The sequence below is a fragment of the Chiloscyllium plagiosum genome, unplaced genomic scaffold (assembly GCF_037043375.1).
Source record: "Chiloscyllium plagiosum isolate Xiang-an unplaced genomic scaffold, Cpla_swu_hap1 HiC_scaffold_10, whole genome shotgun sequence".
Classification (NCBI taxonomy): Eukaryota; Metazoa; Chordata; class Chondrichthyes; order Orectolobiformes; family Hemiscylliidae; genus Chiloscyllium; species Chiloscyllium plagiosum.
In genome coordinates this window covers 62,979,963-63,004,845 of record NW_028270148.1, presented here as the reverse complement: position 1 = coordinate 63,004,845, position 24,883 = coordinate 62,979,963, and positions in this window count along the sequence as shown.

Below are 24,883 nucleotides of genomic sequence, written 5' to 3'. Positions count from 1 at the left end.
AAGTACGGGACCTTGGGGACAATGTGAAATTCCGTCCGGGCAGGGGTGAGCGCGGACGGGTCTGATGGCCTTTATAAAGATTGCAGCTTATTAGTGTGGATTGTTGAGAAATTTAAATCTGACACTTAGTTCTAAGATTCATTAAATACCTTTGTAAATGCCTGGTTAAAATGTTCAAGCTTTATGCAAATGGAGTGTGCAATGAAAACGCACAACTATGACCTTGCTATTCTGTGGAAGATATGTTGACGATGTTGCCTTTTCATGTATAAGAGTATGCATCAGCTACTTAGAAAAGTAATTTTTTTTCACTTATTTTGTGCAGTCTAATTACACTGTTGTCTTGGAAACTAACATTTTCCTTGTGTGTTGTGGCTTTAGTTTTGATTATTGAGAATATTAATGAATTATTCTAATTTTGTTTCTGTTTAAGGCCAAGTATCCCATATGTCAACACAAATACTGAAGACATCACTACGATTTGACAGCATCACCTAATAAATGAGTTAGTGAGAAAGAAAAGATAGCCCTCAACGACCAAAAAGCAGGGTCTCAAAATCAAGGTAGCTTCTCAAGAGGTGCACACAAAAACAAAAAAAATTTTGACCTCTGATCACAACTATCATTTTTGTACTAGTTTTGAACGCCAGCTGTGGAGAGCTGTCATCAACGCTCATTGAGTTCAATTTCATGAGGCTTCCTTTGCCGTTACAGGCATCATAAACTGCTGAGAGCAGCCACTCTCACTCACCTCAAATTTTGAATTCAGTCCTTTGCTCATATTTGGCTAACAAAGTTATAATGAAGTCTGGAGCTAAGTGTCACCAGAAATCTCAGCTCAACATTGTCGGGAGAAGGTCAATGTCCTTCTCCAATCTGCCAGCATAACTGCCACCATCTTCTCTCCCATGTCTCACACTCATTCCAACTCTGCTATTGAAACCACCTTCCACCAGGCTTCACCTTCCACCAGGCTTCACGCTTTACCATCTGCAACATTTTCCCCGCTTGCTCGCAACCATCCCAAATCCTGCACCACTAATCTTGCATGCCTTCTATAGGAGAAACCCTTCGATTCTCCTACTCCTCGGATGCTGCCCTGACCAGCTTTTCTTTTCCAGCACAACAGTCTATGCCTTCTATAGTCCCCACTCATTTGCTTGGGACATATGCCACCAGCACCAAAGTTAATCCATACAATCCACTTTCACACACACCAATATCTACCCCTCTCACTCATTCCAGGAAGGAGACAGCCCACAATAGGGCAGAGAGAGTCAGGACCGATGGTGTACTATCTGTCATTCCACTCCTCACTCCTTATGAGGATGGCTTTCTAACTCTGACTGCCTCAAGCAGAGCCTGGATTGGAATCAGAGGCTGCCCTTGATTCTAAATGCTGGGAACCTCAGAGCAAAGGCTACCACCCTTTACTGGACTGAGGATTCTAACAACAGTGACAAACTTCATGGCATTATGTCTGGGCTAAATAGCGAGACGAATCTGTAGTATTGTGTACCTCTGGTTGACAGAGTAAAGCACAAAAAAAAAACAAGGAAAGGCAATGCAAGGCAGGGATCCTGTGAACATCCAGGAAGGGTTAGAGTGAGTAAATGCTATGACAGTGAATGAAGAGCCCAGAGATGCACCTGTACGTGTACGTGAGTGCATAATATCCTTGCTGCAGCATTACAATGCTAGTTGCCAGTGCATCATTGAAGTGCAGAAGTATGCTGTAAGTGAATCAGAGATGTGCCATGATGTTCTTACAGTTGGCACATATCGTATGTCCATATCCATGATTGTCCAGTTTGTATGTCTGGTACTCATGGAGTGTGCACTAAGATGTTGGTGACTGGTTTCCAACATGGAAGTCACTGGAAGCAAGCAATGAGTTGCATCTGCCAGGTGCTCACTCTGGTTTCCTTACTGAAATTTCCTGGTATCTAACTTGTTTGATGAGTTTTGTAAAATGAGAGGCTGAATATTAATGAGACATTAACAAGACGTTTGTCAAGAAAATAAAGACTGTGGATTGGTATCTTGTTGCTGCCTTGCGAGATCTTTGTCCACTAATTGTGAAAAACATAAAAGATATAGTGAGAGGATTTCATTGTCAGGATGTTTCCCAATTTTGCCACACAACTTGCATTGGCCACATTGCTCAAAACTCTATAAAATTCCACCTTTGTTGTATATACTGCTGTCAACCATTTATTGCTAATGTATGTAGTGAATTAGGTTGGCTGAAACTTTCACTGTTTGACCTGTAAGTTGTCCTGTGTTGTAGTTCACCGGATTGGCACAATTTTTAGATATTCCTCTCTGAACTGGCTCCTACACTTCTCATTAAATAAGAGTTGAACATCTGACTTCATAGCGATGGTACAATGAGGAAAATGCCAGACTATGAGGCTGAAGAATGTGTTTCATGGCTATTGATGGCTTACAATGCCTCATGGATACCCAGTTTTGAGGTGTTTTGAATCTATCCCATTTAGTACCATTGTAAGGCCAGGCAGCACAATGGATGTTATTGTCAGTGTGGAAATGGGAATTGTCCCAACAAGGATTGTGCAGTGATCATTCTTATCTATACTGTCACAGACAGACCTGTCAGATTGGCAAAGGCAATGTCAAAAGGTTTTCCCTTTTATTGCCTCCCTCACTATCTGCCTCAAGGCCCATTTGGCAGATATGTGATTCAGGACACAGCCAGCTTGATTCGCACTGGTATTTCCAAGTCATTCATATCTCACATAACATATCTTGAAAGTATCGTCATTATTACTGCGAAATTCAAACCTAAGAGAAAAAATGCACCAACCAATCATACAAAAAAGGGGAGAACGCATACAAAGAAAATAGCAATTGTATGTGAGAAGCCAGTGAACTTGACACACACTATAGATTGTCTTGATCCAAAGAAATCCTTGCTGTCACCACTGTGTAAACACTACATTATTGTGGTGACACTACTAAAGTCACTGTTGTAAATTGGCAAAGTTACAGAATTTAAAAACGATATACAGAGGTAGGCTTTCAATGGGGTTTTGCAAAAGCTTTTTTTGGTGGAGAAAATAAGCTCCTTTGAACACAAGTCATAAATTCAGCATTGTATCTATCTCTATGAAAACCTAGCCATCACACACAACTATCTCAGAGAGAAAGCTGAAGCTGCATCACAGGATCACAGAATACTTACAGCACAAGAGTTTTCAGTCCATTCTGTCAGTGCTGGCTCTTCAAAGGAGCAATTTACCTGGTGTCACCTCCCCACCAGCCTTCACCCCACCCTACTTCAACAAACGTACCCCAATGTTTTCTTCTTTTTATGTAATTAGCCAATTCCCTCTTGAATGCCTTGAGTGAACCAGGCCTCCACTACACTTTTAGACAGCCCACCTCATATTGCTGCTTAAGAAGGTTATTCCTCCCATCACCATTGCTTAATTTGTCAATTACCATCAATGTATGCCCTTTCATTCTCGGCATTGCACTAATCAGAACAGTTTTTTTCTTGGTCTCTCATGGACACCTTTGTGAAACGTCCTCTTAATTCTGTATTAAAATTAAGGTTGAAACAGTGTTCTACACACATTTCATGTATCATCCTTACATTTGTATTCTATGCTGCTAATATTAAACCCTAGGATGTAGTAATATTATTAATCACTCCCTCAACCTGTCCTGACACCTTCAATCTGTAAATGATTAGATTAGATTAGATTAGATTCCCTACAGTGCGGAAACAGGCCCTTCGGCCCAACAAGTCCACACCAATCCTCCGAAGAGTAACCCATCCAGACCTATTCCCCTATTCCCTATTAATGCACCTATTACTATGGGCAATTTAGCATGGCCAATTCACCTGACCTGCACATCTTTGGCCTGTGGGAGGAAACCTGGAGCATCCGGAGGAAACTCACGGAGACACGGGGAGAATGTGCAAACTCCACACAGACAATCTCCTGAGGCTGGTATCGAACCCGGGTCCCTGGTGCAGAAAGGCAGCAGTGCTAACTGCTGAGCCACCATGCCACCCCATGACATGGTGACACTATCACCTGTGAGTCCTCCCTTGGCTGAAGAATTCTATGCAGAGGCGAAACGGATGCCCACAGAATTTACAATTTACATTGTCATTTTGGGGATTATGTAAATGTCTGTACTTACCCACCTCAGGCATACCTCTGTGAATGTTAGATATTGTGAGCTGAACCAGATTTAATGGTTTTCTTCCAGTTGGGTTGGTTGGCTGGAATGTTTACCCAAGAGAGGTAGTCTTTTGTGCAGACGTTTAAAGGTAATCATGTTTCATTTGTACTGACCACCTTGAGATAGGACATCATAGAAGATGTATTTATGGACTCCTTAGTCATCTTATGGGTGGCATGGCCGAGATTGAATTTTGTGCAAGATGGTCTCCATACTGTTAAGCCCAGCACAATGATAAAGCACATAGAGTCATAGAGATGTACAGCATGGAAACAGACCCTTCGGTCCAACCCGTCCATGCTGACCAGATATCCCATCCCAATCTAGTCCCACCTGCCAGCACCCAGCCCATATCCCTGAACCCTTCCTATTCATATGTCCATCTATATGCCTCTTAAATGTTGCAATTTTACCAGCTTCCACCACTTCCTCTGGCAGCTCATTCCGTGCACGTACCACCGTCTGGGTGAAAAGGTTGCCCCGAGGTCTCCTTTATATCTTTTCCCTCTCACCCTAAACCTATGCCCTCTCGTTCTGGACTCCCCGACCCCAGGGAAAAGAGTTTGCCTATTTATCCTATCCATGCCCCTCATAATTTTGTAAACCTCTATAAGGTCACCCCTCAGCCTCCGACGCTCCAGGGAAAACAGTCCCAGTCTGTTCAGCCTCTCCCTATAGCTCAAATCCGCCAACCCTGGCAACATCCTTGTAAATCTTTTATGAACCCTTTCAAGTTTCACAACATCTTTCCAATAGGAAGGAGACCAGAATTGCAACATTCCAACAGTGGCCTAACCAATGTCCTGTACAGCCGCAACATGACCTCCCAACTCCTGTACTCAATACTCTGACCAATAAAAGAAAGCATACCAAACACCTTCTTCACTATCCTATCCACCTGTGACTCCACTTTCAAGGAGGTATGAACCTGCACTCCAAGGTCTCTTTGTTCAGCAACACTCCCGAGGACCTCACCATTAAGTGTATAAGTCCTGCTTAAGATTTGCTTTCCCAAAATGCAGCACCTTGCATTGATCTAAATTAAACTCCATCTGCCACTTCTCAGCCCATTGGCCCATCTGGTCCAGATCCTGTTGTAATCTGAGGTAACCCTCTTCGATGTCCACTACACCTCCAATTTTGGTGTCATCTGCAAACTTACTAACTGTACCTCTTATGCTCGCATCCAAATCATTTATGTAAATGACAAAAAGTAGAGGACCCAGCACCGATCCTTGTGATTATGTTCTGCCAACAAATTCTCATATCAGAACTCAGGTGCTTTTGGGGAAGCATTCTGGTGCTTTTGGAAAGCATTCCAGTGCTTTGATCTCACACCTATAGCAAACTCAGGTTCTACAACACACTACAGGGTGATGAAAACAATGGACTGGTGAAGAATTTGATTTTAATCTTTAGTTCAATGCCATACTCTTTCCAGACATGATCATGGAGTCATCCATAGGCACAGTTTTACTTCTAGATGCATGCATTTATAACTTGATCAGTAGTTGTAAATCTCACATACAAGTCTTCTGACATCCCCCAGGAAAAACTAGGCATCGAGCTCATAAAAAAAGGAAAACACAAACCCAGTATGCTTTAAGGAAAATGCAGAATGACTGATGGAATGCAAAATGGATGAACTGTAACATCTATCTGTGAAAGCATGTATCATGCCTCTTAATGTCCTGAATATTTTTTCTACTGAGACAATGGGAGATGTTTTCATCATTCTCTTCAAACCAGTCTTGGTGCTGAAATTTGCAGAATCCCATTGAAATCTTGAAGACCTGATTATGGAGCTATTACCATTCATCTTCCATGTCACTTCAAGAAGATAAAATCACAGAACCTAGTCAAGTCAGGTCAAGAGATTTAAGGCAACAGTAGGGTTCTTCAGGAGTTTGAAATTTAGCCTTGGCTATGCCTAGCAAATTGATTTACCATATCTTGGTCGGATCTTTAGATTTGACTTGTGTGGATTAAGCAATGGTCTGTCCAGTAGCCAGCTCCTTGTATGACAGGAGCCTCCTTGATATCAGTCTTCCCCTTCTGACTGACAAATACGTAGTGAAAGAGATGCCAATGCTTAGGTCATAGCTACTCTTTGGTTGTCTTGTATTTCCCTTCCGTGTTGAAATATGGTGTTGGTTTTAGCAACATCATACTTGGCACACAACAAAAGTAGGAGAATTCCATGTGTTTTCCTTTCCAACTCCATGTTGACTGATGATGCCTCTCCAGACAAAGTGGTTTTATTTAACTCTGGCATTAAAATCACCCATTAGAATAACTTTGTTCACCTGAGATTGTTTGCAGAAGATAATCCAGGGCATCATAGAACCTTTCCATAACATTGTCACTGATGGTTACTGTATCACCATTTGCACAAGATTTTTGTGTACTTCCCTTGTTAGTGCAAGGGAAGGTATTCATTGTTGTTTTTAAGGGGGCATTCCAGATCCTTTGTAATCTACCACCTGGTGAAACCAACTTCTGCCTTTCCACATTTTATAGGCTGCTACAAAAATTTATTTTGCTCCTATTTCTTCAAACTGACCTTTTTCCTGTTAGTCTTGTTCTGATAACCAAAGGCAATGATGTCTGTGCCACACCAACTAAGTTGCATAGCCACTGAAAGTTTGTCTGAAATAAAACAAAATGATTAAGATGAATTACCAAATGAACAGATGGCTTGCTGGACAGCACAATGACAGGAACATTATAAGGAGGCTTTATATTGGCCTTATGGAGAAAACCACACAATTGTACATCCTTAAATAGGGCATTTGGATTGTCACATAGTTCTGCCTGATGCTGCTCCTAGTTCAGGGCTAAAAGATGCAACTAATCATCATCCAAGGACTACCTACATGCAGGTTGAGGATCACGACTTCCAGTTTGACTGTACCTGTCACTACTGTAGCATGTTATTTTGTTTGGATGTCTCACTTTACATCGAGAAATTTGATCATAATGGAGGAATAGGGCATGCTGCAGCCCCAATCTCCCAAAGGCAAGAAGGATCCAAGATGTCTAAGTAACTTACCAGCTGTAGTGGATGGCCAGTTCAAGGTGCCATTGCTCTATGCCAAAAATACAAAATACTTGACTTCCCAGGGCACAATGGACTTTATGTTGCTCTCCCAGCAACTATCCCTTTGCTGTTTGTTAGATGTTAACAAATTTCACCACAAGAAGGGGTGGCTAGAGCTTTAAGGGAGAAGCTAGAAACTCAGCGATCACTCACTTTTTCACTAACAAGTCACAAATTAGGACACATATGGTGAACAATATAAGCAGTCAAATCAACCTTTAAACATCAGCCAGATAATTCTTCCAATAAAATACAGAGTTCACAATGCCTGCACCTTTCTGTACATCTTAATTATAGAATATAGAACAATACAGCATAGTACAGGCCTTGATGTTGTGCTGACCTTTTATCCTACTCTAAGCTCAAACTGACCTACATATCCTTCATTTTACTATCATCCATGAGCTTATTCAAGAGTTGCTTAAATGTCCCTTATGTATCTGACTCTACTACCACTGCTGGCAGTGCATTCCATACACCCACCACTCTCTGTGTAAAGCCGTGACCTCTGACATCTCCCCTAAACCTTCCTCCAATCACCTTTGGATTATGCCCCCTTGTGATAGCCATTTCTACCCTGGGAAAAAAGTCTCTGACTATTCACTCTATCTATGCCTCTCATCATCTTCTTCACCTCTATCAAATCAGCTCTCATCCTTCTTCAATCCAATGAGAAAAGCCATAGCTTCTCTGAGAATTTCCCTGAGAACATCTGTTCCCAATTTAGGTGCCCCAGTTCCTGTCTAATAGCATTGCAATTCCCCCTCCCTCAATTAAATACTTTCCCATACAGTCTGCTCCTATTTCTCTCCATGATTATCGTAAAGGTCAGGGAGTTAAGATCACTATCACCGAATCCAATATGACCTCCCCTCTAGTCAGCCTATCTACATATTGAGTCAGGAATCCTTCCTGAATACACCTGACAAAAACTGCTCCATCCTAACTATTTGAACAAGACGGTTCCAATCAATATTAGGGAAGTTAAAGTCACCCATGACCACAACCCTGTTACCTCTGCACCTTTCCAAAGTCTGCTTGCCAATCCGCTCCTCTGTGTTTCTGTTGCTACTAGGGGGTCTGTAGAAAACTCCCATTAAAATGACTGCTCCTTTCCGGTTTCTGATTCCACCCATATGGACTCTGTAGACAAACCCTCCTCGATGACCTCTCTTTCTGCAGCTGTGATACTACCCTTGATTAGCAATGCCACTCCCCAACCTCTTTTACCTACTCCTGTATTCCTTTGAAACATCTAAACCCTGGAACATCCAACAACCTTTCCTGCCCTGTGATATCCAAGTCTATGTAATGGTCACAACATCATTGTTCCAAGTACTGATCCATGCTCTGAGTTCATTACCCTTATTCCTGATACTTCTTGCGTTAAAACAGACACACTTCAACCCATCATACTGACTGCAACTTTGTTCTATCAACTGTCTATCCCTCCTCACAGACTTACTGCATGCTGTATCTGGCTGTTCACTAACTACTACATCCTCTGGTTCCCACCCTCTGCCAAACTAGCTTAAACGTTCCCAAAGAGTTCTAGCAAACCTCCAGCCCAGGATATTGGTGCCCAACAGTTCAGGTGCAACCTATCTTCCTTGTACAGGTTCCAACTTCCCCAGAAGGTATCCCAATAATCCACATATCTGAAGCCCTCCCTCCTACACCAGCCCTGCAGCCACGTGTTCTTCTGTACTCATTCTCTGTTCCTAGCCTCACTATCCTGTAACACCGGTAGCAATCCTGAGATTACTATGCTGCTCGCTCTGCCTTTTAGCTTCCAACCTAACTCCCCATATTCTCTTTTCATGTCATCATCCCTTTTCCTCGCTATGCCATCATTTGCAATCACTGAATCTCCTGTCTGTTCCTCTCAGCATTGAACCTCCTATCACTATTGCTCTTCAATTCTCCCTCCTTCCCTTCTGAGCCACAGAGCCAGGCTCAGTGCAAGAGACATTGCCACTGAAGCTTTCCCCTGGTAGGTCATTTCCCCCCCACCAACAGTATCCAAAACTGTACACTTATTGTTGAGGGGTACAGCCTCAGTGGGTCCCTGCACTGACTGCCTATTTCCTTTCCTGACAGCCGCCCAGCTACCTTTGTCCTGCAACTTAGCTGTGATTACCTCCCAGTAATGCCTCTATCACTCCCTCAGCCTCCCAAATGATTTAAAGTTTATCCAGCTCCAACCCCAGTTCCCTAACATGGTCTGTGAGGAGTTGCAGTTGGGTGCACTTCTCACAGGCAAAGTCAGCAGGGACACTAGTGGTGACCCCTACCTCTCACATCCTGGAACAGGAGCAGGCAACCACCCTAGCCTCGATCTCTTTTGCTCTAAATTGCCAAGAGAGATTGAATAAATAAATAAAAACTAACACCAAACCTTCTTTTATTTTGGTTAAAGAAGGAGGACGGGTGGGAGACACTACACGTGTAGTGTCTCGGGTTCAGCCCGAATATATCAGTGTAAACGTGTTTTACCTGTTTCTCATTCTGTAGCAAATTGTGATGATGCACAAACATGGAGAACTCAATCTGTTTATGCACAATAACACACTAAATTCATCAGTTCAGTGTATCCAGCCTAAAGTGTTTTACTCAGCAGGGCACTCAATCATTTAAAAGTTTTAATTCTCCTTTGCGCCATTGACGGAACAGATTTTTTTATACATGTTCCCTAGGCGTAGACAAACCTTTTAAGTATTCTCCAAAATTAAAAACTGCTCAGGTTCACTTGTTTCTCTTAAGGTGGAGAGGGCAACATCCAGGCAAGTTGTATAACTGCATTTATTTCTATCCTTAAGGAAGTTTCAAGGCGTGGTTATGAAATTTTGCAGAACACTTGGGATTTTGCTTTCAATGCTTAAAAAAAAAAGCTTTTTTTAAAATAAAAAAAATTATATTATAGCTTCCCAGAGATCAAGCACTCCTGCCCTAGGTCATAGTTTTCAGATTGTGTTCTCTTTACATTTTTCCAAGTTGGCATGCTGCGACATCCCTCGAGGCAATGTGAGTGATGTGCACTCAGGGCATGTTCATCATTATGCAATGTGTTAAGATTGTTTAATTCCTTGGAGATATGACTGCAGAAGAACCACACAATACAGCGTAATGGAAGGGTTGGAAAATTCTGTAACTTCTCACAACAGGAGGGGCTGGTGGGGGTGGTGTTGCATGAAGGTTACATGAATAAGAACTTTTGCAAACCAAGATCGTGCTAAATTACAAAGTCTGTGTAGCTGGTCTTAATCAAATGCTGATAGTAAATATACTTTGTCAAAGGGGTAAAAGAGAATGGATTGCATGAAGCATTCAGATTTTGATGCATTTTTTCCATGTCCTCTGGTAAATACATTTATGAAAATTGTGACTCATGACTGGTGGTAAAAACAAAGTCATGGTAAAACCAAAAGCACACTTTTGTAATTCTGGGAGAAAACTAGAAATTTGTAAAGGTTTTGTCAGCATTCAAAAGATGAATGAGAAATTAATACAATAATAGAATACAGCAGATGCTGGAAATCTGAAATATAAACAGAAAATGTTGTTCACACTCAGCAAGCCACACAGCAACTATGAAGTGAGAAACAGTTACATTTCAGGCTGATTTGAAAGTTCGAGATCTATCTGGCTTTAAGCAAGAATCTAAGCAGAAAAAGGGGAAGCAAGAATCTAAGCAGAAAAAGGGGAGGTGAAGAAAGAACAATAAGTGGATCTGTGAGAGAGTCAAAGATACATGAGATTAAATTACAAAATAGGTGCAAGATTAAGATGGATGCTACCAAAGCAAGTAAAGAACCAACATATGGATTTGAAAGAGATGTAAATGGAAAATGCAAAATAATTACCAACAATTTTACCCAATAAAAGGAGAGAAGTCATCATGTGGATTTGTAGTATTTAATGTTAAGTCCGAAAGGCTGCAGCTCTAGCTTACATTGAAGTTAGTGAAAAAGTGTAGGGGCTGAATACAGAGAGGTCAGACTCAGTATATGCAAAAGAATTAAAGGAACATGACAGAGAGTTCACAATTAGATTTACAGTTCAAACAGAGGTGTTCTATAAAGCAAACACATAACTTGCATTTAATATTTTTGATGTAAAAGAGATCACGCCATAGCGATGAATGCAGCATATTAAAAAGAAGTTCAACTCGTTTACAACTGAAAGAAAATGTTAGGATCCCGGACAGAGAGAAATGAAAAGACAGAAACGAGGGTTTGCATCTTTTATACTTGTGGCAGGTGGTTTGAGCAGGTAAATGGTTGTTGGAAGTGACTGAGGATTGGAACAGACATGGCTGTCAACCATGGTGAAGGCAAATTTTCAGCTGAGGAAAACAAAAGTGCATTTATGAAAGATGGCAGTTTCAGAACAATTGTAATGGAGGGATAACTACTGGTAAAATAGACAGCATAATTAATGTTTCATCATTTCAGTTCTGGTGAAGGGATAGAGAGGGCCAAGCAAAACAGGAAAAATAACAGGTGGAGAAGCAGTTATTGGGTTTAACAACACATAACAGTATTAGATTCTAAAATCTTTGAATGAAATATACATTGCCAATTTAACATGTAATGGGTAGACAACCATCTGAAATATAAAGAAAATAAATTTATACAAGTTTTTATTATTCCATAAAAAAGAAAACAAATGAAAATACATGAATACTTTTTAGGATAATCTACCAGGGAAACAACAAAATTTGAAATTATTGATCAATGTCTATAACCACTGGAGAAAATGAGATAAAATCTGAGGTATTGAATGTGTTGTTTTGGTGTGGTATAGGAGATAGGAGGTGAGATCTGAAGGAGACTCAATGGGACAGTTCAACAATTACAATCAGAATTATACAGGAGAATTTTAACCCCAAAAGATCAATCGGTTTCGGTCAGGTCAGAAATTAGAGCTTTAAAAATATGAATACTGATCCAAACCTGTCCATTTTACTAATGGCTGATGCAGCTTGGGCACCTGCAATAAGTTGACACATTCCCAGGAAGGTGGCTGGTACTTTAAACATTGTACTGGGGTTGCTGAGCCTTATTTTTACACCCCATCTAAGCTTTAACCTTCAGCAGTCAGAAACCAGTAACTAGGCAGTTACACAATACCACCAACCTCCCTGAGGTCTCCAAACCCCCATCCCCAAGGTTTGACACTCCCTATCTATCTGAACTTTTCTGATCTGCATTCACCAAAGCCTCCAATGCTATTCTCAGGTATCCAATTCCCCCAGATGCGTGTGACACTCATCACTCTTCCTCCTCATACGTCCACCCAGCCACCACAAATTTCAATCTCCTTTCTGGGTGGCACGGTGGCACAGTGGTTAGCACTGCTGCCTCACAGTGCCAAAGAGCCGGGTTCAATTCCCAACTCAGGCAAATGTCTGTGTGGAGTTTGTATATTCTCCCCGTGTCTAAAAATGTGTAGGTTAGGTGAATTGGCCATGCTAAATTGCCTGTAGTGTTAGGTGAAGGGGTAAATGTAGGGGAATGGGTCTGCGTGGATTGCTCTTCGGAGGGTCGGTGTGGACTTGTTGGGCTAAAAGGCCTGTTTCCACACTGTAAGTAATCTAATCTGCACAGGTCTCTGACTCCATCCCCTCCAGTCCACATACCTCCACCCTTTTCACCACCATTACAAATCTCTGACTTCCTGCCGAAACTACTAGACCCCGCTGGATCAGATTCTCTTAGGATTCTAGGATCACCACAAAATTAACCTGAATTTCCCCACATTCCCCAGAATTAATCCCAAAACCCTTCTTTCTTCATAGATGTGAGTTTTTAAAAGAAAGAATATTGTTATCATTTTAAATGAACTTGGTTACTATAGCACCATACATAAGACATTTAGAGTCATAGAAATAGAGTTCATCACATTATAACAAGAGGTTATTACTTTTATTGCAAGAGTTCACCAAATCTTACTACAGGCGTTCACAAAGGTATAATGTGTGTAATCAATTTGCAGATTTTCCTGTATATATTAATGAAGTAGTTTGTTAAATTATTTTATAAACTGATAGAATTTAAAAATAGTGAATCCCACAAGCCAATTATATCAACATCCTAGAAGTTATCACTGATCAGAAACTGAATTAAACCAGCCTTGCAAATACTGTGGCTGTGATGGGAAGGCAGAATCTGGGAATTCTGAGATGCAGAGTACACCTCCTTAGAGCTCACCCACCAACTACAAGGAACAAATCATTATTGTGATGTAATCCTCTACATAGGGTTGTTGATGCAGCTGCACACAAGAAGCTCAAAAACATCCAGGATATATCAGCCCATTTAACTTTCACCCCATCACCAGTGCACAGTGGAAGCAGTGTTTATTATGCACAAGATACACTGAAGCAAGTCATCAAGTTTCCTTTGACAGAACATTCCAAACCAACAATCTCTACCACCTTGAAGAACAAGGGCAGCAGATATATGGGTACACCACCTTTCTGAGTTTGAATCCCACCATGATAGATGCAGAAATTTGAAATTAATAAAAATCTGGAATACAAAGCTTAGTCTAATGGCAACTATGTGACCACTGTCAATTCTTGTAGAAACCCACCTGGTTCACTAGGGAAGGAAATCTACTAACCTTTCTGGTCTAACCAACATGTTACTAGATCCACAGCAATGTAGGTGACACTTAATTGCCCTCTGGGTAATTAGGCAAGGACAATTAATGCTGCCCTAGCCAGCACTGACTATATCCCATTAACAAATATGGGGAAAAATGCTACCCACTGTTTCCCTTTCAAGGCTTACACTATCCTGACTTGGAATTATCTTGTGGCCCTTTCACAATTGCTGGGTCAATAAACTTGAAACTCTTTTTCTCCAAGCACTCCGGATGTGCCCACATCAGTTGGACTGCAGTGTGCGAGAAGGCAGTTCACCACTACTTTTTGAAAGGCAATGAGAGATGAGCAACAAACATGCGAAAAAATGCAAAACCTATTGAAAATCGTTGATGTCTGCACTGTTGTTTTGGCAGACCTGCATAGTTACTGCCTTTGCTGTTTGATTTCACATATCGCTGGACATCAGAGTGAGTCTGGGAAAATTAACAAACAGTGAAATTCACAACTAATCTTGGAGGAACCTGTTTGGGAGAAGTCACAGAACAGAAACAGAAGTGAATATTTAAGCCTGGACTTACAGTAAGTCTGCAGTAGTGAGTAGAGTGGATTCTTTCTTAATTATATGTTTTATTGAGATATGTCTTTTGATTAAACTTAAAATATAAGCCATAACTATTAGTTTAAACTGGAGCAGTGTTTTGCAGAGGAATAAGATAGTGTTATTTTCTGGGTCTGTAGATTGTGAAGGAGCAAAAATGGCTTTTAGAAGAGTGATATGCTCTTCTTGTCAGATATGGGAGTTTCGGGAGAGTTTATGAGTTACAGAGGAGTATATCTGCAATAAATGCCATTGGTTGCGAATCCTATCAGATCAAATGGATCGGTTGGAAAGACAGTTCGAGGCAATGAGGAATTTACAAGAGCAAGGGATGTGATGGATGGCAGTAATAGGAAGGGGGGAAAGTTACAGATACAGTCACGTAGATGCATTAACTCCAGGAAAGATAAGAGAGGTAGGCAGTTAGTGCAGGAGTTTTCTGTGGCTATCACCATTTCAAACAAGTATGCTGTTTTGGAAAATGTGGGGGTGATGGATTCTCAAGGGAATGTAGCACGAACAGCCAAGCTTTTGGTTTTGAGATTGGCTCTAACGCAATGAGGGGTACGTCGGGTTCCAAGAGATCAATTGTGTTAGGGGATTCTCGAGACCAAGGTACAGACTGACGTTTCTGTGGCCAGCAGCGAAAAATCAGAATGGTGTGTTGCTTCCCTAGTGCCAGGATCAAGGATGTCTCAGAGACGGTGCAGAATGTTCTCAAAGGGGAGAGGGGCCAGCAGGAGGTCATTGTACACATTGGAACCAACAACATAGTAAGGAAAAGGTTGAGATTCTGAAGGGAGATTACAGAGAGTTAGGCAGGAATTTAAAAAGGAGGTCCTCAAGAGTAGTAATATCTGGATTACTCCTGGTGCTAAGAGCTAGTGAAGGCAAGAATAGGAAGATAGAGCAGATGAATGCATGGCTGAGGAGCTGGTGTATGGGAGAAGGATTCACACTTTTGGATCATTGGAATCTCTTTTGGGGTAGAAGTGACCTATACAAGAAGGACGGATTACACCTAAATTGGAAGGGGACTAACATACTCACAGGGATATTTGTTAGAGCTGCTCAGGAGGATTTATACTAGAAGGTGGTGGTGTGTGGGGTGTGGCGGGGGGGTGGGGTTTGGGACCCAGGGAGATAGTGAGGAAAGAGATCAATCTGAGACTGGTACAGTTGAGAGCAGAAGCGAGTCAAACAGTCAGGGCAGGCAGGGACAAAGCAGAGAACAAGGTAGGACTGACAAATTAAACTGCATATATTTCAATGCAAGGGGCCTAACAGGGAAGGCAGATGAACTCAGGGCATTGTTAGGAACATGGGACTGGGATAACATAGCATTTATGAAACATGGCTCAGGGATGGGCAGGACTGACAGCTTAATGTTCCAGGATACAAATGCTATAGGAAGGATAGAAAGGGAGGCAAGAGTGGAGGAGGAGTGATGTTTTTGATAAGGGATAGAATTACAGCTGTACTGAGGGGTGATATTCCCGGAAATACATCCAGAGAAGTTATTTGGATGGAGCTGAGGAATAAGAAAGTGATGATCATCTTATTGGGATGGTGTTATAGACCCATAATTGTCAGAGGGAAATTGAGAAACAAATTTGTAAGGAGATCTCAGTTATCAGTAAGAATAATACGGTGGTTATGGTAGGTGATTTTAACTTTCCAAACAGAGACTGGGACTGCCATAGTGTTAAGGGTTTAGATGGAGAGGATTTGTTAAGTATGTACAAGAACATTTTCTGATTCAGTATGTGGATGTACCTAGTAGAGAAGGTGCAAAACTTGACCTACTCTTGGGAAATAAGGTAGGGCAGGTGACTGAGGTGTCAGTGGGGGGGGGGGGGGGGGGGGCACTTTGGGGCCAGCGAACATAATTCTATTAGATTTAAAATAATGATGGAAAAGGATAAACCAGATCTAAAAGCTGAAATTCTAAATTGGAAAAAGAAATTGCTATTAGGCAAGAACTTCCAAAAGCTGATTGGGTGATATTCCCTTTACCTTTTTCGCAGGTAAAGGCTGAAAAATGGGAAGCCTTCAGAAATAAGAGAACGAGAGTCCAGAGCAAGTATATTCCTGTTAGGGTGAAAGGGAAGGCTGGTAGGTAAAGGGAATGCTGGATGACTAAAGAAATTGAGGGTATGGTTACAAAAACGAAAGAAGCATATGTCAGGTATGGACAGATCGAGTGAATCCTTAGAAGAGTATAAAGGCAGTAAGAGTATACTTAAGAGGGAAATCAGGAGGGCAAAAAAGGGACATGAGATAGCTTTGGCAAATAGAATTAAGGATAATCCAAAGGGTCTTTACAAATACATTAAAGACAAAAGAGTAACTAGGGAGAGAATAGGGCCTCTCAAAGATCAGCAAGGCAGCCTTTGTGTGGAGCGTCAGAAAATGGGGGAGATACTAAACGAGTATTTGGCATCTGTATTTACTGTGGAAAAGTACATGGTAGTTATAGAATGCAGGGAAATAGATGGTGACATCTTTAAAAATGTCCATGTTACAGAGGAGGAAGTGCTAGATGTCTTGAAATGCACAAAAGTGGATAAATTCGCTGTACCCGAGAACTCTGTGGGAAGCTAGGGAAGGGATTGCTGGGTCTCTTACTGAAACATTTGTATCATCGATAGGCACAGGTGAGGTGCCAGAAGACTAGAGGTTGGCTAACGTGGTGCCACTATTTAAGAAGGGTGGTAAGGACAAGTCAGGGAACTATAGACTAGTGAGCCTGACGTCAATGGTGGGCAAATTGTTGGATGGAATCCTGAGGGACAGGATGTACATGTATTTGGAAAGGCAAGGACTTAATAGGGAGAGTCAACATGGCTTTGTGCATGGGAAATCAAGTCTCACAAACTTGATTGAGTTTTTTGAAGAAATAACAAAGAGGATTGAGGAGGGCAGTGTGGTAGATATGATCTATATGGACTTCAGCAAGACGTTCGACAAGGTTCCCCATGGGAGACTAGTTAGCAAGGTTAGATCTCATGGAATACAGGGGGAACTAACCATTTGGATACAGAACTGGCTCAAAGGTAGAAGACAGAGGGTGTTGGTGGAGGGTTGCTTTTCAGACTGGAGGCCTGTGAGCAGTGGAGTGCCACAAGGAACCTGGATCCACTACTTTTCATCATTTATATAAATGATTTGGATGTGAGCATAAGAGGTATAGTTAGTAAGTTTGCAGATAACACCAAAATTGGAGGAGTAGTGGACAGCAAAGAAGGTTACCTCAGATTACAATGGGATCATGATCAGACGGGCCAATAGGCTGAGAAGTGGCAGATGGAGTTTAATTCAGATGAATGAAATGTGCTGCATTTTGGGAAAGGAAACCTGGAGCGTCGGAGACTGAAGGGTGACTTTATAGAGGGGCATGGATAGGATAAATAAACAAAGTCTTTTCCCTGGGGTGGGGGAGTCCAGAACTAGAGGGCGTAGGTTTAGGGTGAGAAGGGAAAGATATAAAAGAGACCTAAGGGGCAACTTTTTCACGCAGAGGGAGGTACATGTGTGGAATGACCTGCCAGAGGAAGTGGTGGATGCTGGTATAATTGCAACATTTAAGAGGCATTTAGATGGGTAAATGAATCAGAAGGGTTTGGAGGGATATGGGCCGGGTGCTGGCAGTTGGGACTAGATTAGGTTGGGATATCTGGTCGGCATGGAGGGATTGGACCGATGGGTCTGTTTCTGTGTTTATTGGGCATTGGCACCAATATGGTAGAGTCATAGAGCTGTCCTTCCGAATAGTCTGGTATGCCTAGATATTTAATTCCCAGTCATGACCATTCTGCAACCATATATCCGTGATGGCTATCAAATCATATTCGTTCACAATGATTTGTGCCATTAACTCATCAACCTTGTTACGAATGCTACAAGCATTCAGGTAAAGTGCCTTTCTGCCAGTTTTTTTACCATCATGATTCACAACATTTCTAATATCTCCTGAGTTATTCTTCATTTTTGCTTCTTTCATAGTCTGCCCTGAACTTAAACCCTCCTGCATACATACTAACCTGCTACTTACCTTTTCATTTATCACTGTATTTCCTGTTGCTTTCCCTTTCCCTTTCTCCTCGAGTTACAAGTTTAAAGTCGTAGTGACCACCCTGTTTATCCTTTTCGCTAGAACACTGATTCCAGATCGGTTCAGGTGGAAACTGTCCCATTGATACAGATCCCCCGGATCCAAATCTGATGCCAATGCCCCATGAAATGGAACCCCTTTTTCCCACACCATTCCCTTAGCCATATGTTTACTTCCCTAATTTTCTTGTCCCGAAGTCAATTTGCACATGGCTCAGGCAATAAGCTGGAGATTATGACCCTTGAGGACCTGTTCCTTAACTGTGTTCCTAGTGCTCGATAATCCTCAAACAGGTCCCCATCCTATCCTTGTCTATGTTGTTAGTCCCAACGTGGACCACAACTGGATCCTGCCCCTCCCGCTCCAGTGGTCTTTCAAGCCAGTCAGAGATATCCTGCACCCTGGCACTGGGCAGGCAACACATCATGTGGGATTCCTAATCCGACTCGCAAACAATACTGTCCCCCTAATTATAGGATCCCCTATAACTACCACTTGTCTTTTTGCTCCCCTCTCTTGAATGGCCTTCTGCACCGTGGTGCCATGGTCAGTTGGCTCACCCTCCCCGCAGACCTTTTCCTTGCCCACACAGGGAGCAAGAATCTCATACCTGTTGGACCACCTCACTTATATGCAGCTTGCTATTTTTCTAGGCAGTGAGAGAAACTAGGCATCAATAATTCCCAGTCCAACGTGTGGTGCTAGAGAGGCACAGCAGGTCAGGCAGCATCTGAGTAGCAGGAGAATCGACGTTTTGGGCAAGAGTCCTTCATCAGAAATTAGGCTTGTGAGCGAAGGGGTAGAAAGATAAATGGGAGGGGGGGGGGGGAGGTGGGACTGGGAGGGGAGGGTAGCTGAGAGTGTGATAGGAGGTGGGGGTAATGGTGATAGGTCGGTGATGGACTGTCACCCTCAATAATTTCGCCTTTGAATCCTCCCACTTCCTCCAGATGAAAGGGGTAGCTATGGGCACCCACATGGACCCCAGCTATGCCTGTCTCTTTGTCAGTTATGTGGAACAGTCCATCTTCCACAGTTACACTGGCACCATTCCCCACCTTTTCCTCCGCTACATTGATAACTGCATCGGGGCCACTTCGTGCTCCCACAAGGAGGTTGAACAGTTCATCAACTTCACCCACACATTTTACCTCGACCTAAAGTTCACCTGGACCATCTCAGACTCCTCCTTTCCCTTTCCTGGACCTCTCCATCTCCACTAATGGTGACTGACTCAACACAGACATCTTCTACAAACCCACCGACTCCCACAGCTATTTCGACTACACCTCCTCCCAACCTGTCTCTTGTAAAAACACTATCACTTATTCCCAGTTCCTCCACCACCGCCGCATCTGCTCCCAGTAAGACCAGTTCCACCATAGAACACACCAGATGGCCTTCTTCTTCAAAGACCACAATCTCCCATGTGGTCGATGATGCCCTCCAGCTCATCTCATCCAATTTCCGCACCTCCGCCCTCAAACCCCACCCTTCCAACTGCAACATGGACAGAACCCCCCTGGTCCTCACCTTCCATCCCACCAACCTCCGTATACAACGCATCATGCTCTGCCATTTTTGCCACCTACAAACAGACCCCACCACCAGAGATATATTTCCCTCCTCTATCCGCTTTCCATAAAGACCATTCCTTCCGCGATTCCCTTGCCAAGTCCATGCTCCCCACCAACTCACCCTCCCCTCGCAGCACCTTCCCTTGCCACCGCAGGAATTGCAAAACCTGTGCCCACACCTCCCCAGTCACCTCCATCCAAAGCCCCAAAAGAGCCTTCCACATCCAAAGTTTCACCTGCACTTCCACACGTCACTTACTGTATCTGTTGCTCCCGATGCAGTCTCCTCTACGTTGGGGAGACAGGACGCCTACTTGCAGAGCACTTCAAAAGAATATCTCCAACCAACCCCACCGGCCTGTGGCCGAACACTTCAACTCCGCCAAGTGTTGAAGCCTCCTCTGCTGCCACACCCTAACCACCCGACGCCAGGAGGAAGAACGCCTCATCTTCCGTCTTATGACACTCCAACCACATGGCATCAATGTGGACTTCACTAGTTTCCCCATTTCCTTCTCTCGCCTTATCTTAGTTCCAACGTTCCAACTCAGCACCGCCCTCATGAACAGTCCGACCTGTCCATCTTCCTTCCCACCTACCTTCTCCACAATCCTCTCTAGCCTATCGCCATTACCCCCACCTCCATCTATCTATCGCACTCTAAGCTACCTTCCCCCCAACCCCATTTATCTCTCTACGCCCTCAGCTCACAAGCCTCATTCCTGATGAAGGGCTCTTGCCCAAAACGTCGATTCTCCTGCTCCTCGGATGCTGCCTGACCTGCTGCGCCTTTTCAGCACTACACTCTTGATGCCATCTCCAACATCTGCAGTCTTCACTTTCTCCGAATCAATAATTCTCAATACAAAAGTCTGAGCAGGTACCTGCTGTCTGCAGCTCACCACTTGAGTCTTCAGGCTTTCATCTTCACCAGCATTCCCCAACATCTTAGAGCATGTTCCATGGGCAGCAACTGCCTGCATTCTTCATCTAAGGTGATTTTGATTTTATTGTCACATGTACTCAAGTACAAAAATACAGGAGTACAATGAAAAGTGTATAATGTCGCTACACAAGGCGCCATCTTAGGTACAAGTACCTAGGTACAGTATTATTTAGAACAAAGTTAAAAGTTAAACATTGCAGTAATTATAGTATAATGTAAAACATATGAAGTAAGGTTAAAAGTTACATATCACAGACCTTCTTAGTTTTAAGTTGAAGAACAAAGAAATAAAGCTGAAAGTTCAAACATCACAGTCTTTCTTAAGTCCCTAATGCCCTGTGAGGAATCACCTCGAGACGGGAAGTCCACACAGTCTCTTGACTGCCATGGTGGTCTTTTGATGGTACGTGATTGGCATCGGACACACACTAACCATTCTACATCTACGTGGCATTCACTTATAATAATGTTGACTACTTCAAACTGCACAATGGACCTCACTGCAATATTGCTGCAAGCCATTCTGCATACAGGGGCAAGCACCTACCACATACATTGGAACAAGGTGAATCTCAGGGTTATTAGTTTGTTATCAAAGTGCTCAATCTTTTCACACCTACTTGGATATTCACAGCATCACTGCCTTGTCTTGCTTTCCCTTTTTGCATATTGTGGCATTATTCAGATCTAGAGGCTCACTGTGCTTCTGTTTCGCCTTGTTTTTTAGGGCAAGCACAAAGCTAGGCATCTTGTCATGGGTGTCGACATAGAAAAGTGGGTGGACATGTTGCTATAGGGCACCTTGCTACATCATGTCACAACTGCAGCCTGTTCCAGCAGTTTATTCGGCAAACACACTGCATGTGCTTCAACCAAATTACTATGCCCCAATGTCTAAGGGGAGCAGTCCTCCATCAACTCATGTTGTCAGTCTGTCGGTCCCACCAGTCCATTAAAGGCACTGCCTGATCTTAGTTCAGAGGCTTGGACATGCCCTGTCAGATACTTAGTGTGGATTAGTGGTGCTGGAAGAGCACAGCAGTTCAGGCAGCATCCGAGGAGCCCGACGTTTCGGGCAAAAGCCCTTCATCAGGAATACAGGAGATACTTGGAGTAGACAGGGATTCTGTATAGTTTCAGTCCAGAGATTGGGCAACAGTCAATGTCCAGGTCAAGTCCAACCAATTCAGAGATTAGCAATAACTCAGAGAGCTGCACAAACTCAGTCGATGATCTGTTCAGTTCTCAGTCAGGTCTATTGTTTCAAATCAACCATGGTCAATCCTGAGGGTTTATTCAGTGAAAGTCAAGGGCATAATCAAAGGCAACTACTGTGGTGGGCAAGTTGTGGAATTTGTAGGAATAGAATTCTGGGATGTTGAAGTGACAATAATTGTAAAGGGTGGGGGAGAGGGCCAATTCAGCACTTAAGAATGGAAGAGGATAGAGCATTGAAGGGCATGAGTTATAAGGGAGGGTTGTAATGTGGTCACCATTACCCTGACTTTGATGGAGATACAGTGCATCACAATAGTTGACATAACTAAACGATATACTGAGGAACTTCGATTATCCAAAGGATACGGGCGGGGAGTATTTCACTTGGCTAATTGAATTCCAGATAATTGAATACTGGATAAAATAGTTTAGCTGAGCATCGGGACCTTGCGATCTTACGAGATAATCCAATATTGGGATAATTGAATGCCAGGTAATCGAGGTTTCTCTGTACCTGGAGCTCAGGGGTAAAGTGGAGAATTTTTTTGTTCACTTGTAGGATGTGGGCATCACTGGCTGGGCAGGATTTAATCCCAAACCCTAGCTGCCTTTGAGAAGGTGGTAATGGGCTGTCCTCTTGAACCGCAGCAGTCCACGTGTTGTAGGTAGACCCATAAAGCCCTTAGGGAGAGAATTTCAGGATTTTGACCCAGTGACAGTGAACGAACAATGGTATTTTCCTAGTGAGGATGGTGAGTGGCTTGGAGGTTGCAGGTTGTGGTGTTCCCAAGTATCTGCTCCCCTTGTCCTTTTAGAGGGAAATGGTCATGGGTTTGGAAGGTGCTGTCTGAGGATCTTTGGTGAATGAAGGCTGAAATTAAATGGCTAGATGAGAAGATGTGGAAGCTCAGAAATAATGGAGTCAACATGAAGCACAAGTAAAAAACATTGAAGTTCTGGTGGAGCACCTAGATTGACAGGTTGAACTGGTAATAGCCTCTGCGAAGCACTGCCTCTGCTGTTTGCCATCAGAATCCAAATTAAAAATGTACAATGGCAATGAAAATAGTCGCCACCATACCCAGAATGGGCAAATTTTCTTTTTAAACAAGTCTGTCGTGGATGCAACATCTGCAAGATCACACCACCGCATCTCACCTCTGTGACAAGGTCAATACTGCAGCTCAGGAGTAGGCTTAGCCAACATAGCAGACTCTCCCTATTTGTAGGATATTGCAGACTGTATTCATCATTTTGAGAGCTCTATATCAGGATGCAGCGGGGTTTATCAATAGAAAATAATTTCTTTCAGTAAATTTATAAGTTGTTATCTGTGATCATCGATATCACCTCTCAGAGGTCTGCCCCAGGTACCCTGGAAGCTGCCATGATGCCAATATACTTGACCACTCTCGGATTTCTGAATCATATCAAGCACTGGATTCCTTTACAAGGATGGTTGCTGGGAGACAAAGGTTACCCTCTGCAACAACGGCTAATGACTCTTGACATGCAACTCCTTGGCTGAAGCCAAGTATAACTACAAAGCAACACATTCTTCACCCAGGGCCATGGTGAACTAGATGATTGGGCCTCCTGAAGTTGAGGTTCTGAAGCCTGTACACCCAGACAGAGGAACCGGAAAATCCTAGCATACTGTGACCTGCACAACTGGAACAGACAAAGAGAAAATGTGATGGACGCTGAAGAGTTGGGAGTCTTCCATGAAGGAAGATGAAGGCATCCAGTAAGGGGACATCAGTTTTACCATGACAGAGTAGTACCGTGTCAGGGGTAACAAGCCATTAGCACTTAATTGATATCCAATTCCAATAGACGTGAGTTGTGTGAAGACATCATTCATTGACTGTTAATTTGTTATTATTTGAAAGGCAAGCATCCCTGTTTAGTCCCAGAAGTAAATGCAACAATTTTGTTTGCTTTTCCTTTTGTGTTTAATAAAAGTTGACTTTAACAATTGTTTAAAGTCTTTATAACTCCCACATTCAACAAAGACAAAATGTCATGCTGCACTGGGCATCAGGGAAACTACACAATTCCTTCAGAAAGGGCTGTACTATGCTATAGCATTAAGAACGGGCAATACCTGTAGTTTCATTCATGTAGCTGTGGTCAGACAGGCGATTCTGTGAAGTGGCAATACATTTAAAAATGTAATCTATTTCCTAAAAAATTTCACCTGTTCCAAATACACGCTCTCAGAAGTTTTTCTTTTTATTTCACCCCCATTACATCTGCTGAAAAGGGTTATTTCCAATTCCCAGTATTTTGACCTGGTGCACATGCATGCTTTATACATGATGCTAACAGTGAGAGTCCAGGAATGCCCCAGAAGCAGGAGAACTTGCACCTGACAATGCATGGATAGTGCTGTATGTAGTGCATATACAGTGAAGAGGGCACTGGAAAATTGTGAGAGATAACTCACTAGACCTCATGTTACAGTTAAAGTAGCTTGAGCACGAAAAAGAAATTAAG